Source organism: Haliaeetus leucocephalus, unplaced genomic scaffold (assembly GCF_000737465.1).
Source record: "Haliaeetus leucocephalus isolate CR32 unplaced genomic scaffold, Haliaeetus_leucocephalus-4.0 Scaffold147, whole genome shotgun sequence".
Lineage (NCBI taxonomy): Eukaryota > Metazoa > Chordata > Aves > Accipitriformes > Accipitridae > Haliaeetus > Haliaeetus leucocephalus.
The window spans coordinates 731,023-747,340 of NW_010972583.1; positions in this window are offsets into that span (position 1 = coordinate 731,023).

The following is a 16,318-nucleotide window of genomic DNA, read 5'->3' on the forward strand; positions in this document are numbered from 1 at the left end:
GGTCCTTCTCCAGCTTTGGAGAAGCTGACCGAAGCTTCTTACTGATGGTTATAAACAAATACAATTCTGGAGAAGAAAAGTGAGGCCTTTAGCATAAAAATAAAATATTTTGTAAAGTCTGAATTTATTCTTAATGTTGTTGGTTTTTTTCATCTCGAGTAGAGGCATGATGTTAAATGCACCTGTGGCCATCTCCATATTGGCTATGATAGTTGTTACATAGGAACTTTTTTATAGGAGCTTTTCAGGGTTTCATGTTCCCTTTAAAGTTATGTAGTTTAATCCAAACTGAGTAGGCAGACATATGTCTAGTGTTAAAGCAATCAGACCTTTGAAAACCAGGGCAACTTTTTCTGAACATATTAAAAACTCCAAAATTTGTTGCCTGGTGCCACAAATGCTCCAAAGCAGGGCAGTAGCGGCTCAACGTGATTCAGTTGGGCTTCACGCGATCCCTCCCGCGGGTACCCTCCGGCAGCCTGGTGCACCTGATGGTTCCGATGAGCGGTTTGGATGCTGCCCTACACACAGCGTAGGTGCTGACGGTGCCGTAATTCCCTGCGGCTGGGCTGTCCCCGCTCCGGCATGGGGCACGGCTCCCTGCGGGTGCCCGGCATCCCCCGGCACAGCCTCCCGCAGGGAACATCGCTGTCCGTGCCCGGCAGAGCTGCCTGCCGACACGGTGCTGCTCTCTGGGCTGTAAGGATTTTATTGAAGTCCGTTTCCACTGGGAAATCTGGATGAGACAGATTTGTTTCATTAGGAAAATACAAATGGAAATAAGATAAACCTTTACAATGTGGATCTAAGTGAGAGATGAAGCACCCTGTGGTCACTGTGCTGGCAGCAGCTTTGACTTGCAGGGATCTTCACTCTCGTCAATTGCAGTCATTGAAATGCCGAGTATAATTTATTTTTTATGCTTGTAAAAATTAAGTATATCTTAGAAAATATGCATACTATGAACTCAATACAGCAAGACCTGTACAGGGAAATGACACGACCCTAAAGCAGCCCTTTAGGGAGCTAATGCCACTGTAATCCAATTTCATTGGGTAGCTGCACCTCTTTAAACAACTGATATATTAGTTCCTTCTTATGTTAACTTCAGAAATGTTTTCAGAAATAATTTCTGTCAGAGTTTTGGTTTTATTCTGTCTGCTCACGGTGCCTAATTCTTCCTCCTTTCCAGCAAAAGTCTTGGGAGAAAGAGGGAGGAGAGGAATAAAGAGTTTTGAAAACCTGTCTGTAAAATTTCTGCTATTCGGCGAGAAGCCGACCATGCGCCCTATAAAAAGGAAGATTTGGATGATGTTCATCAGCTTTGGGGAACGCCGGACCTTTTGATGAGCAAAAGTCTTTCAATGACGTTGGTGGCAGAGTAATAGATAAAAGCTTAGCTTATGTAAAAGGATTTAGCCAATAAAATCAGCTTCGCGAGAGCCTTAAAGGGGAAGCAGGGAATAGGCTGAAGCCGGTGACAGCGAACACCGGCCAGCTGGAGGGGACGAGCGGTTGCAGCCCGTGGCCGGTGGGAGACGTCAGCCTGTGCCTGCCAAGCTGGGGGGGCAGCGGGAGCCCTGTCCTTGCACTGGGGCACGTTGTTCCCTTGTGTCGGACGGGGTGATTTTGACGAGAAAACACGTATGTTATAACGCCAAAAGGAACTTGTATCAAAGAACAACTCTTTCCCTTTTTCTTAAATAGTTGGGTTGCAGATTGACTTGGGCCTCTTATTCCTGGTTAAGAGGTTGGAAAAACTGATGCCTTACAGCCAGCTTTGCCTTCAGTGCATAACCTCTGAAGGCGATGTGTAAACCGATGTTTATGTGAAGAAGGAAAAAAACCAGTGAAACTTGACCTGGCTGTTATTTGTTATGACTGACAGGTAACAGTATTGATAAACTGACAAATCTAAACAGCAATAATATTTATTCATTGTGTTTTCCTTTCTAAACCACCTACCAGGCCAGGGGTTTAACCCTGACTTGTCTTTGGCTGGGAGCATTTCTACAGAGCACAGTAAACCACTTGGACCATAATTAGCATTGTAACTGCTGCCTTGGAAAAGTTAAAGAAACAAGCAAACCTTGTTGCTCTTTTTCAAACAGAACTGGAAAAATGATGGGATCTAGCTCAATTAGTTCTGCTTTTAGTGTTTTAAAAGTAAATAATGAATCAAAAGATTATTGCGAGTATGCCGTCACACATTCTGTAGTACGGACTGTTAGCCACAGTGAGTCCCTGCTACTAATGGTAATAGCCCTGTTACGTCATTAAACAATGATAAATTTAAAAATGGAAAAAAAAACCCAAACAAAAGATGGAGGCTAATGTTTGATCTTGGGGGGAAGAAATGCTAAGTATATTTTCAAAATCAATTCCAAGTAACATGTTTAGAATCTCTGTTTTTCCTGGAACCCTTAAAGCAATCTTGGAAACGCTGGGAGCATCCACGAAGCACAAATCCTCACCTCTGATTAAGCGCTGAAGTAATGGAGAGATTCGGCCAGGCTGTTCACCTTGGGAAGAGGCACATCCACAAGCCGGCTCTGCACGAAGCCGCCGTGTCTCGGTGTGATTCAAAGTCACCCGTGCCACGGCGGATGGGTCTGCACTTTGCAGAAGCCGCACGCTCGCCCCTGTGCAGCGTGCTGACTCAGCGCTTTCCCCAGCTCTGCCCCGGCGCTGGGCTCCAAAATGGCATCGGGTCAGATTTGATTCAAACCGAGCGCTCGCTGCTATCTGCCTTCGGTCTCCTTTCCCACACAGCGGCAGGGCTGAGTATGCTAAACTGGGCTTAAATGTGCTGTTCATGCAGGGAGCGATGAGCAGCAGATGCCCATTGATAATGGTAGTGTTGATGCAGACCCTGTGTTGAAAATGTTTCTAAAGTTGCTGAAGAAGCAGAAAAATGTATGTTTCTTATTTGAATGAGTTTTATGTTTTTATCTAGAGATGGCGTATAGCTGAGGAGTCTCTCAAAAATGCCAGGAGCCTGAACGGCACCATAAATAGATTCCTGAATCAAATGTAAATTAAGCTTTCTGCTACATTTCTGTAATAATCCATCCAAAGAGGAGCAGAAGCTAAAAACCATAATAACAATGGGATAAATTATACAGTCCCACAATTTTTCTAACACTGCTGTTAGCATAACACTAGATTGATGTTGTACCTATTTTTATTTTTGCTGCTGGAACAGTCTTTGTCACGGAGAGGAGGCATCCGAATTTCAATTTCTAATATATTTTGTGAAATATACGGAGTACTGCACTAATCTGACCTTTTCAGAATTTTTCATTTCAATTGGCTGGTCACCCCAGTCCTTTGCAACAGGTTAGGCTCCCCTTTTAATAGGAAGAGGAGGAGTGCAATGGTCAACCATTCAAAATACTGAATATTAAAAAGGTCAACAGAGTATGGCATGGCAAAGTGAAAATGAGACAATACAATCCCAGTTACCTCATTGCAGTGACAAAAATTGTAGCAAGAAGAGAAAATGTCACAACATGAATCCATTTCCAGGAAGGGACAGGAGCATGGTGTAGAATGAATCTGTCCTTGCTGCAAAGTTAAGACTGCATTCCTGCAGACTGTACAAAACCTTCAGCAAACTGAAGTTGCATGTGTAATAGTCAAAGATATTTCCTCACGATAAAATTGTATTTGTGAAAATGATGCTGTTAAATGGCCACAGAAACATGGCAAATGTGCAAATTCTGTGTTATTCTGTATTTCCTTTTCTCCATGTGTTGTGCTATCCTGGGAACCTCTCTTTCCTAAAGAACAGAGGCAGATGAGCCTAACAGCTTGTCCTTTTCCTGTTTTCAGCCATGGGAGTGAAAATTAAAAAAGATAATAAAAAAACCCCCAGAGAATAAATTTTTTAAAAAACTAGGTTTAGGGGGGAAAGAACAAATCTGAATGGTCGTAAAATGTAAAATTTTGACTGCAAATAAAGCATGAGCTTTTGCTTTCTGAATCATTCCTGCTCGGGGCATGGCTGGCACAGGCACTAGAGCCTGCTTGCCCCACATGGTACAGCATGTCGCGTGGTCCCAGTACGGCAGAGCTGAAGGCAGGTCCTTTGCTGGAGGCGGCAGCCAAACCCCGTGCTCGCAGGACTCTTCAGTTTAACACCTTTTTTGGTTTGCTTTCTTTTTCCTTTGTCAAAATTCAGCAGGTCTTCATCTTCCATTTAAAACATCTGAGAACCCAAATGGTATTTATAAAAATTCACTTGTAAAATTTGTTGGGCTGATTGTAACTGCACAAACACCATTTCATGCATTTCCAGTGTCATAAAAAAGTACTTTGGTAACTATTTATTTTGCCTTGAAAAGATAAGTCAGTATATGATAAACATAGATCTGAGATACCTGACTTGAGGCACCCTAGTTTGCGAATGCTAGCCGATGGCTACAAGGAATTGCTATTTTAAAAAATTCAAACCCCAGAATTAACATAAATAAGCTTCAATTGAAAATAGGATTTCTTCCCACCTGAGGCAGGAAGTATTAACTTGCAGGAATCCTATCCAGCAATAAAAGCGCTTTTCTTTTGCATCCTCAGAGAAAGAAACAGCATTACAGAGAAGTTAAAGGAAGATGTCCCAGCCATGTGGTTTTATTACAACCTAATGGGATTGCACTGCCAGGCTGTGACAGACCCAGCATTTCTTTCAGAGCACTCTGAGCTTGGCTGCTTATATTTTTGCTTGGGCAATTATAGCTAGCAATCACTCTTGATGGAGGTCATATCTTGTCAACATTTGCACGCACAGCTCCTACCGTCGTCGATGAGGTCTGGGTAAAATGGATGGAACATAAAGCCCCAAATTCGGCCTGACTACCCAGCAAACTGGCATAAGCATAGCTCAGTTCATGCTTCTGATCAAGTGCCATATGCAGCAGCCTCTCAACAAAAAAAACCAGCCAACAAAAAAGCCTGGCAACACAAGGTGCCTCTCTGCTCCCACCGCTGGAAGCAAACCTGCCTGCGCACAGCCGGCGCGGGAGCCCGGGGCAGACCGAGAGAAGGGCAACAGCAACGCCATTTGGCTGATCTGCTCTTTGTGCTTACAGAACGTTTTTGCAAACGGTAAGATCAAAATCGCTGGCAGAGGATCTCCTAAAAGCATCTCAGCTTTCCAAAGCCACGCTTATCTGATGCCACGACAAGGAGCCCAGCGGGCCGTTGGTGGTGGCGGGGGTGCAAAACCCGGGAAGTTTGAGCCAGATGTCAGGCTGGAGCAGAGAAAGGGATTTCCTGACGCAAAAGCAAGGGGAGACTTTGTTGGGAAATGGGAAAAAGTAGTTTTATAGAGATTTGGAATTTAAAATTATTTAGAAAAGGTGTGATAAAGCTAAAATACATGCGCATGCACCCCACAGAGAGTTAAACTCACTGCCGAGCTGAGGGGCTGGCAGCGGTCTCTGGATCACCGCCGTGTTGCCCGAGAGCTGGATCTGCAGGGAAGGGGCAGCTCCCACTCTCCTCGAGTGGGAGCCGGTAACAATGAGTAATTCTGGGTCAATGCAGCTGTGGAAATAAAGAGCAGCGATTATACTTCAGAGTATGGCTAAACGGTGCCCTGCATCATCATTAGCAATAGGCGAAAATTGTACTCAAGCCTCTAATCCTCTTGCCAGTTTGGTTGTCATGAAAATTGGATCTGAAGTACTCTTGGTCACAGCTTTAAACAAGTAAAACTCCCACGAGGTGATTAGAGAAAGCCAAAATCAGATCTGAAACAGCCCGTGCCTGCCTTCACTCATGTGAAAAATATTTCGGATGGGACACACGCATCCTGCCTGCTCAGGATGCAGAATAACACGGCGCCAGGGAGAGAGGCCGGTGCGAGCAGTGCCTCGGGGTAAACGGTTTGAGATGTTTTAGGAATAATATTCCCAGCAAGTGCTGGTAAGTGCAGTAACGCTAATCCTTCTTGCTGTTCCAGCCCACAATAGAGCAGCTTAGGTGCTTTTATATTAAATACACTTACCAGGGACTATAGGTTCTCCAACACAGTATTGATAAGTACCGTAAAATCCCCAAAGCATTAAAATAATGACTGCAAGGGGAACTTGGCTCATCACCTGCTGACGCCCCTCTCCCCAAAGGCATGCATGCAGGAGGTACCCTTCGTGCCCTCCCTGCAGGGCTGAGCAGGGACATGCTCCTCACCTGAATCGCTTTGGTCTATTTAGGGTTTTATGGGACGTAACCAACACTTCAGGGTCCATTTGCCAACTAACGTTCAGAAAATGCACGTCCCCATCTGTCCCAGGCTGCAGCGAGGAGCCCTCCTGGTGAGTCAGATGGGTAACGGCATGGGTGTTTCCGAAACGCAGCCTTGAGAATACAAAACGGAGAGGTTTGCACCCAAAAATAAAGCTAACTAAATCTCTAATCAGATCCAGACACAAAAAAAGCAAACGTATGGTGTTGCTGAAGATTGCTGCATCATCGCTGCAGCAGTGGGGCGATCCCAAGCCAGGGCAGGGATGCGGCCCCCGGAGCGGAGCGCTGGGCTCTGCCCGTCCCTCAGCCTGGGCTGGCCCCGGCTGCCCCCGCAGCCCCGCTCCCCGCCTTGCTGGCTGGGCACAGCTGATGGCCCAGGACATCCCCGTCACATCTGCTTTGGTACCGCTGCCTAAGTGAGCTGCTCGCCCTTCCTGCACGCATGCATGCGCAGATACAGAAATATAAATATATATATCTATATATGAGCTGGCCGTCCCTCTCTCTGTCACATGTAACACAGCCTGCTACTTCACTCTGTCTGTGATGGCAGAACGTATCGCCCGTGTTGTGTTATGAAGGTATTTCATTCATTTATCACTTATAGATCCTCTACCGGCCCAGGCGCTCCTCAATCCATTTTCAATCCCGTTTTCCAGACTCGGGGCTAACGTTAAACAAGTACTGTTATTTTTAAAACACAATTGCACTAAATGACTCATCCTTCATTTCCTGTCATCATAATTTTTAATAGCTTTTTTCCTCCATGATAAATGTTACCTGGTAGGGTTTTTTTTTTTTTCTCCCTTTTCAAATAAGGTATTTCAGGCTGCTTTTTTATTGTTTTAACTTTAAAACTCCCATGTCATCAGCCACCATTCAGCTCCCCCGAGAACACGCTATCAGTTCAAGTAGCTTTGGGCAACTGGAGGAGAATAAGGAAAGCCAGAGGTGTCCCCAGGGAGGGATGCCGTTTGGGAGGAGCGATGCCAGTGATGGCAGAGCTGGGGCTCGCGGTCCCACACAGCCCCTTGGCACAAGGGGGACCGGCTGTCCTGGGGGGAACCACCTCCCTGACCTTCTGCTAGCTAGTGACGGGAGATTGGTCCAAGCTCTTCACAACTCACTTCACTTCAAAGTAAAATTCCCAGTAAGTGGAGTGGTAGCAGGAGGTACTCGTCACCTCTGAAGGATGCGGCTGTAGGACCTCAGGTTTAGGAATCCAGTCTGGAAAGGGTCATCTGGGTTGCAGTGCTAACTCTTAACTTTAATTATCAACAAAACCTCCTTTGTAGTGCTGTCTCACGAAGACAAGAGTTGCTGTTAACGGTGACACCGGGGAGCATGGGCTGTGTGAGCTGGCAGCACCGCGGCCGTACCCTGGCACTGGCGGTGCCGGACGGTTCCTCTCTGTCCTCCTCTGCCTTGACGTGCCTTATATGCAGCTTCTGCTGAGCAGATGCACCCTTCTTGCTTTGTGGGTCGTTCCCAAATGATTGCTGATGGTGGTGGCCACAATATTTGGCAGAGAGACTTTATTTTTCTGCTTTTCAAAATGCAGGATGATGATGATGAATTTTTTGCAGAGTGAGTCTGATCCAAAGCCAAAAAAAGAAAAAAAGAGAGGAGAGGAGAGGCTTGAGAAGACTTTAGATCAGGCCTTTCTAAACCGTTCCCCCGCTTCTCTGCTGGATGTTAATTATTACAGCTTGCAACTCAAGAATTTTGTTCTCAGTCATATCCTAGTTTTATTCTCAGTACAGCTGAATGGCAAATTATTCATTTGCTCTAATCACAGTGGGGTTAGGATCTTTGGTATGCAAGTGACAATATTAATTGCCTGGCGTGTGGTCTTCTGAAGAACAGAAGTTAGAAAGAGTGATTCCACACCCCAAGTCATTAGAAGAACAGTGCAATTCATTATCTGTGTGTTATTATTACTAATGACATAGTAATAGACTCCATACTAACAATAAATATCTTTTTATAAGCTCAGTGTCTTACTTAATAGACCTTTCAACTTGAAGGCAAAGGTTCGTGTCACCCTCAGCTGAAGCACACTTGCTCTGCCTCTCGCGGGGGGCTGCCTAGAGCACGGTCCCGGGAGAAAACCCTTTATTCGGCAAGGGCTGTGCGTCGGTGTCAGGCCACGCGGTGTGGGTTTTGGCTGTTTCTGTGCTGTGAGAGTTTTGGCTGGTGGTGTGTGCTCGAGCCCTGGCAGGACAGGGAGGTAAAGCAGCCCAAGCACAGGCTGGGGCAGAGGGGGGCTGCCTTCCCGGTGTCCCGTCCCCCGTCCTACTGTCAGCTGGGGGAGCAAGGACCCACTCAGACATACACGTACCAGTAGGGAAAAAAACCTGTCCAGCCTTTGCTTCAGTATCTCCAGGAACAAGACCTAGTGAATAAATTTCTTCATAAATATAGACATTAGATCTCCCTTGAAAACCCAGAGCGTCGCTGGTTAATCATCCCTTGGCAATGGCGTTTGCAGCTGATCCGTCTTGCAAATGTTGGTCACCGCTGGCCAGAGCGGTGCTGTGAAATCTCAACGCGGTGGGAAGACTCTCCTTCATCCAAAGGTGTTGAAAGGAATTAGTCACCACTCCCGTGGATGAGACGGCGCAGTTCATTGCTTCGGTGCTTCTTCTTGCCTACCCTGAAAGTTTTTCCTACTCGAGAGGATGTATATCAAGATCTGGAGGGTGCAGCACTCATGCTGTGAACACAACGACTCACCAAAGCAGCTCATAAATCAAGAGTCATTTCTAGAGGGAGGCACAGCATCTTCCCCCGCCCCAGCTATCTGAGGCTTATGCAAACAAGCTCCCAAGAGCAGGCTTTGGGGGTTGGTTTGTTTTTTTTAAATGACTAACTTCCTGCTTCCAGCGCAATCGCATTTGTATGTAGGGGTGGCATGAGCCTTTCAGAAAAATCATCTTGGGAAAGGTGGTGCCTCAGACACAGTCTACACAACGAAATCAAAGGCTGTGCTAAAATCCACACGCTGTGCCAGCTTAGGGCACCGCGCAGCTACGGAGCTGGTTGGCAGAGCCCAAATTCTCAAGCCTGCCTATGAGAAAGCTCTTCTGTAATGACATTGAACCCTGCCACTGTCTGAGCGACCTGAAAAAATAGCAAGGCATGAAGCAGACTTTTTTTTCTGGGCTTTTTGCACCGGACTTGGTTTTCCCTGGAGGGTCCATGCTGGCTGCCACCTGCTCCAGGCGACCTCACGAAGCAAGGAGGGGGAATTTGTCCCCAACAGGGAGGTGAAAAATACAGACTTTATATAGTGAATATTGGTGGATGGTTTTGGTTAGATATCGAGTCATTCAAGGCCAGGACATGTACTTCTCATCCCCCCCACAAAACCTTAGAGCACAGGACAGACTGCTACGGAGACTTGCACTTCTTTCCAGTCCGTGCTGTTTTCAAGGGATCTAGACACCAGATCCTGGCAGAGCCCCAAGCTCACCCGTGGCTTTGCACTCCTGCGTTTAAAAGGCAAGGGAGAAGGACGGAGATATTGCTGAAGTCAGGGGAAGAGGGTTAGGTCTATTTTGTTTCCACTGGCTATTTGGCAAGAGATGAATTTCTCTCCCTTCTGGCATTTGGAAGTGCTTCATGTGGTAAAAGCCTCTCCTGCTGGTCTATCACCAGGGCTCCCAGCCCACGTCCAGGGGAGTGGGACACCATCCTGCTGCTGAGACCGCTGACAAAGAGCAGACCACCAGATTCAAAACCTCTGTCCCAGTCTCAGAGGGAATCTGCTCTTGGAAAAACAATATTAAGAGGCATTTCAGCTCTATATCCTTTTATTTCCAGTCACAGGTGTACCAAGACAATTCTGGTGGTGCAGTGGGATACAAAATGATTTATTAATGACAGGCAAATTTGCACCCTTGAATATATCCCAAAGCAACTTTGAAGTTATTGAGGCAGGGTCATTACCATCTGCTCTATTAGCAAGACCTGGAAAATAGATATTTTAACTTTAATTTAATTTCATACAAGTTGCAACCCAGCCTTTAGCAGAGAGGCTTCATTTTAATTTATCACAGACCCAGGCATTTGCTTTAGGCTCTTGGGTTTAGTATCCAATGCTGTTGAAGACATTTTACCCCAATTGCATTCTGGCATTGAATGCAGAAACCTTAACTAGAAAATCAGCATGTTTTTACTTTGGTGTTTCCTAATTTAGAGGTAATGGTGCCCAGCAGGGTCCAAATGTCTGACTTTTTTGCCTGAAGTTGTTCAAATTGTCTAGCAGCTAAATTGGTTAAATTGGCTGTTTGACGCCGAGCAGAAGTGACGTCCTGGCGCCTGCCCACGGGTCGTGCTGCCTCGGGGACTGAGGGCCAGACCTTCCTCCAGCACCCCGAGATCCTTTTCCTTAGGGAGGTGTCCTGCAGGATTCCTGCATGGGAGGACTGGGGTCGCGGTGGAGAACGTGTGAGTCCCATCCGTTCCCCGTGCCCGAGCGCTGGTCTGAATTTTGGGCGATTGACACGGCAGGTCCTCAGTACACCGAACCCTGGTCCTGAGTGACTCCTGGATGCTGAGTGCAATTCTCTCTTCTAAATTTCTCAGTTTGCAGGAGGAGGATTCAGACGGGTCTGAGAAGAAATGGGTCAAGCTCAGAGGAAATGTGTCACTGTCACCTGCGGTCTCACAGCGAGCTCTCACACCATTTTATTGGGGAAAAACATATCAGAGAAAACAACAGTAAAGGCATGTTAATGCCTCCGTAGAACTATGTCCAGGTCAGCATCCCAAACTGTGTTCCACATACCTGTTTATTAACTGTGCTGAAAGCTAGAGCAGGAGCATCCCTCCTTCTGGCCAGCGGTACCCGGCTCCTGGAATCGGGATGAATCCTCACCGCCCATTGGCATCAGCTTCCACTCAGTCTGAGTCCTGGGCTCCTCTACGGCAAGTCAACAGAAATGTTCAGTGTCCTAATAAATTAAAGGAGGAGAAAGGCATGATTCAAACTGAAATCACATGTGGAATTAGAGGAGCCGACCGTGCATTTTTAATACACATTTTTAAATTATGCCGTAGAAAAGCAAGTTAACATTTTAAACATAGTGGAACTGTTTTTAACTTGTTTGTTTAGAAAACAAATATCTATTTCATATTACATTACATTGTTGAATTATTTATTTACAGCTCAAAATACCTGTGTTATTTGTGCTAGCTGCTATTACAAATACTGAATTAATGTTCATTTATTTCTCCACTTATGTTGTGGAGATTGTATTATGACTTTATCAATTGGCTGGGTTTTTTTCATAGAAACTTATTTCAATCCAATTTCTTATGTCATGTTACAGATAAATGAAAGCAAAGGCCCCCCATATTGTATGTGAAATCTGTAATACCGTGGCTCTAGAGTAATGCCTTAAACAATCAAGCTAAATATGTCAAGGGACTTTTTAATACACTGCACTGATGAAGCAAGAGTATTAAATTTATTCAACCATGAAGAAGGCTTTGATTATCATACACCTCAGCTGTGCTGGTATGTGTTGACCATGAGAAAAAAAAAAAAAAGAGAAAATGAAATCTGATTAGTTCCTGATGGGCTGAAATGTCTTTAATACGCATAACATGGAGGGAATTCATATTAAGAGCTTCCATCAAGAATTTTTTTTTTTCATATCTACTTCACAACACAATGAATCAGTGTCTCCAAAGTGTGATAACATTCTTATCAATATCTGAATGGAAACATATGGGATGGCGCAATAATTGCTATTTTATTGTTTGCTCAGTTAAGTGGGACATGTATTGTGTCCATCTCTGAAGCCCTGTAAATAGCCATACCAATTTTTACTCTTGAAAACAGAAGTGATGATTGTTTTCTGCCATTTTTTTGTCAGTAGATTTGATTGTGCAGATTTGGAAAATCGATTAAGTTACGAGATTTTTCAAAATTATTTTTGAGCTGAAGCTTAACAAAAGCCTATTTTTAAGACCTTAGTAAAAAATAAAAAGCTGTAATGTATTTGAGTGAGACATGATTATAATATGCATAAGCCATTGTCAGTAGATGGAAAAATTGTGAGAAAGTTTATAAGGCTAATTATTAATCACCTGGCTTTGGCAGCACTATAGTACTCATTTCCCTGTTTCCTAGGCAGATGCCGGATGTGCGGGGCTACAGCGGTGTATCTGAATTATTTTTAAGAAAGGGTGTAGTGCCCACATGCACAGTACAGACATTTACAACTGAATTACTACGTTTTGCTTCTCTGCTGCCTCCGCAGTTCTTGCACACGTGCTCGTTGCGCGTACCTGTCGGTGAGGAAGCATGGAAATTCCGCAGAACTCACGAAGAAGTGCGAAAATCGAGCTTAAAATGTTCAGCGTCGTTAATTTGCGTGCATCACTCGTAGAGGTAAAAGTGGCATGATGGCAGAAGAGAAAACAAAGTCCGCGCTGGGGGACACCGTACCGAGGTCTGGCCACCCCGCGGTGGGGGGCAGCTGCCCCCAGTGCCCCCGCTTTTCCCGGCCCCCGGCACCAGCGCGGGGTCTCCTTCACCCACCCGGGGCTAAGAGCACCCGTGCCCGCGGGGACCCGGGTCTGCCCCGCGCGGAGCACACCTCTTCTTGGGAAGGGACCCCAAACCCCGGGGAGGCGGAGGGGGAGCAGCTGAATTTAACCTGACCACACGATCCCTCGGCAAATACGGCGCTTTCCACGCTCGAGGAAGCTCGGGGGGGAAGGAGCTGTGGTCCCCCCACGCTGCTGCGGCACCGCAGAGGGTTAGGGGACTTAGGAGCAGGCTCTGCCGTCCCCGCCGTCCCGCGCTGGAGCATCCTCTGGTTCGGGATGGCAGCCGGCCGGCCACCCCACCACCCCTGGGCAGAGATGCTCGGGTCCTGCCGGCGCCGCGTTGACGCATCAGGCGAGAGCTGCGCTTCGTGAAACCTGCTTGGATCTAACGGCAGTGCCGACAACAGACCTCATGATTTCTTCGGTTTCATCACCAAAACATCCGCCGTCTGCGAGGCAGGTGCTCTCCCATGAACAGCGATGCCTAGGGCAGCCTCTGGCAGAGCCGGGGCGAGCTGGGGGTGCTGCAGTGGGGAGCGGGGTGCTCCGCAGAGACAGCGGGGTCTTACCACCCCGGGGGGACAAGCAACTGCAAAGAAAGCCCTCAGCAGAGGTTGTGTGACAGCAAAAATGGGTTGAATGTGAAGCTGACTTCAAATTTCTGACTCTAGCTAAAAGCCAGAAAGAGCACTTATGGAGACAAACCGTTGGCTTCACCAGCAGAACATGTCCTGAGCAATTTGTGCAGAGCCTGCCTGGGAAACCTCCACCAAGGCTCTCCGCCGGGGCGAGCCGGGGCAGGCAACGCGTGGACCACCGGGACAGACTCGGGGCAGCGAAACGCTGGGGTCCCGGCTGCGGGAGCCCCTCCTGCACCGGCAGAGCAGCACTGTGACGGTGCCCAGGATTTACCATCTGTGATGTGGCACCGTTCCGGGGGGATTTAGTGCTCCGGGAAACACCCGTGGTCAGTACAGTAAGGGTTTTGGCTGTCTTACGTTAAAATGTGAAAGTTTAGCTGGATGGGTGATGGGCTTTATGCAAATCGTGCAACATTGAGCTGGCTGCTCTCTCTGAATCCCACGTATGACAGATGAGAGAGCTTGAGAACTTGTGTATTTTAATGGCGCTTGTGCTGAAGATGATAAATGCAGTCTTCATCCAGCAACTTCAAGGTTCACTTTTTTTAAGAGGGACATGCATATGGTTAAAAACAGTTGCAACATTAATAATACTTCCTTGCAAGAAAGATTGATATACGCAGCATAAATACTCATGCAGCGTACATAGCTTCTGGGAGACAAGTAGTATTGCTTTTGCTTTCAATATTTGGGCTGAAGATTGAAGTCCAAGTGAGTTTTTTTTCTTTTCAGACAAGTGTGCTCCAAAGCTATTATTTCACTTGCACATTGCTGGTGACTGCACAGACACCATGTAGCCCTGTTTCAGAAGACCAGCCCATGAGAATTGTGTCACGGTTTTAGGCCCTGCGGGTATAAAGTCATGGCACAAGCTGCTCTTTGCAGCTCTTGAGACAGTGAGAAATTCGGAGGGGCTGGTCTCTCAACAGCGACCGTCCCACCTGCAAGTGCCCTCCGCACACGAGCAGCGGGGTTCAGCGGAGTGCAGAAGAGGAGCGGGTTTTGCAGGACTTACAATGTAGGTACTTTATTTTCCAACAACAACAAAACTTTCTTCCTTGTGTTTGTGGGGAAGTCATTTAGGGATTAATGAGGCTGCTGACCTTGGCACACAGTTCTCGATGAGCAGGGGAAGCTAGCACTTCGTTTACTTCTCTTGCCCCTGGGCCGTACTGTGCGCTGCACGAGTACAAACCGCAGCTGATGGCTATTTCAGCTTCAATGCTGAGCCTCGAGGATGGGCACTGGGGGAGATGCGGGAGCAGAAACCTCCAGCCCCAGCACCGTGGTGTCCTGCACCATCCCACCCTGACCATCTGGATGGATGATGTACTCATGGAAGCCCATACTAACAGTCCTGGCACAGAGACACAGCCCTCTCACTGCTGGGAGGGATTTTCTCCTCTGAACAAGATATTTGGCCTTTAGTAGGCAGGAGATGTTTTATCTCCCAATTTCTTCAGTAGGCTTACAGAAATTGTGAGTATAGAGCTGGAAAAACACAGCACCACCCAAGGCAAGCATAAATGGAAGCCAAGTCATTACTAGCAAGTGAAATAAATTCTGGGTATTGGAAGGAAACCGGGAAAAGACAAGACATGCTGAGCATAAGACAGAAAAATGGCAAAACATACAAAATGAGCAAACCTTGGAAGTGTGGCCTTTATGAAACACTTAGAGTTCTCCGTGCTTTTCGAGTTGAGTGCTGGCTGAAAAGGGCTGGAGCTGCAAGCAAATAAATGTTCTATTATTTGGTTTCTCCTGTGTTCATGGAAACAAAGATTGCATTAAAAAATACCTGACTTCACTATCAATTTTTATTCCCAGCAGAACCACAGTCAGGGCTCTCAGCTTTGGCCTGAACGGGCTTACTCTTTAGTGGTCTGTAAAACCTTTCACAGCCTGTTCACTCATTTACCTCATCACTCAGATACTGGATACCAGGTGACATATGGGAGTCTTAGATTGTCATAGCTCTTCATGAGGTCCTTCCTCTCTGTCAAGGATCTTTTAAGCGAGAAAGAGTGTCATCGTCAGTGACATTATGAAGATATGCAAAGGAGATGCAAACCATAAGCATGGGAACATCTGCACTGGTTCCCACCAAGCCCCTCCGGCTTGGGACCTGCAGAGGAGCAAAACAGCAAAGCCATCCCTGCTGCCTTGGCATAAACTCCCCACACATCAGGAGCCTGTAGCTTCGAGGTCCTCTAGATCTAGGGCTTGTGTCTTCTTGTCAAACACATCTCATTTCTTTTCTCTAAATGGCTTAATTGCTCTTGGAGATCCCACAGCCTGTTGGCATCCTCCATGCTCTGTGGCTTTGAGTTCCACTGTTTGATCACGTTGCCTTCCCTCTTATTGATATTCAAATGAAACAAAAATAAATTCTTAAATCCGTTCTAATTTAGTGTAGGGTTTTTTCAACTACACTTAAGACAGTCTTCATCTTCAGCTTTGTTACAGCACAAGAGGAGGCAGAGATAGTTTCGAAGAGATGGTTATAGGTGTTTGCCTCTTTGAGAATGTTTCAAACAAGTACTTTTGAACAAAACCTTTGCAGGTAGTCATTATGTAAAGCTGGATGGCCATGGTACTTAAAAGAGATGGACCTCTGACCAAGGAAGACACACCTTTATTTGCTTCAGCATGCAGAGTCCAAGGGGGGGGGGAATGTCAGGAGATGACCCCTTGGGCAGAGATAAAGTAGATCGCATGAACTGGGGAAAAAAATATGGAAAGAGAATCAGTAGGAAATAGCCTCAAAGCAAAGGCTTAGGGATGGTCATGGTGCTGTTCCCTATTTGAGTAATTTTTATGTATGTAGTAGAACAGCATGAATCTCTTGATTCATGAGAGTGAAACCT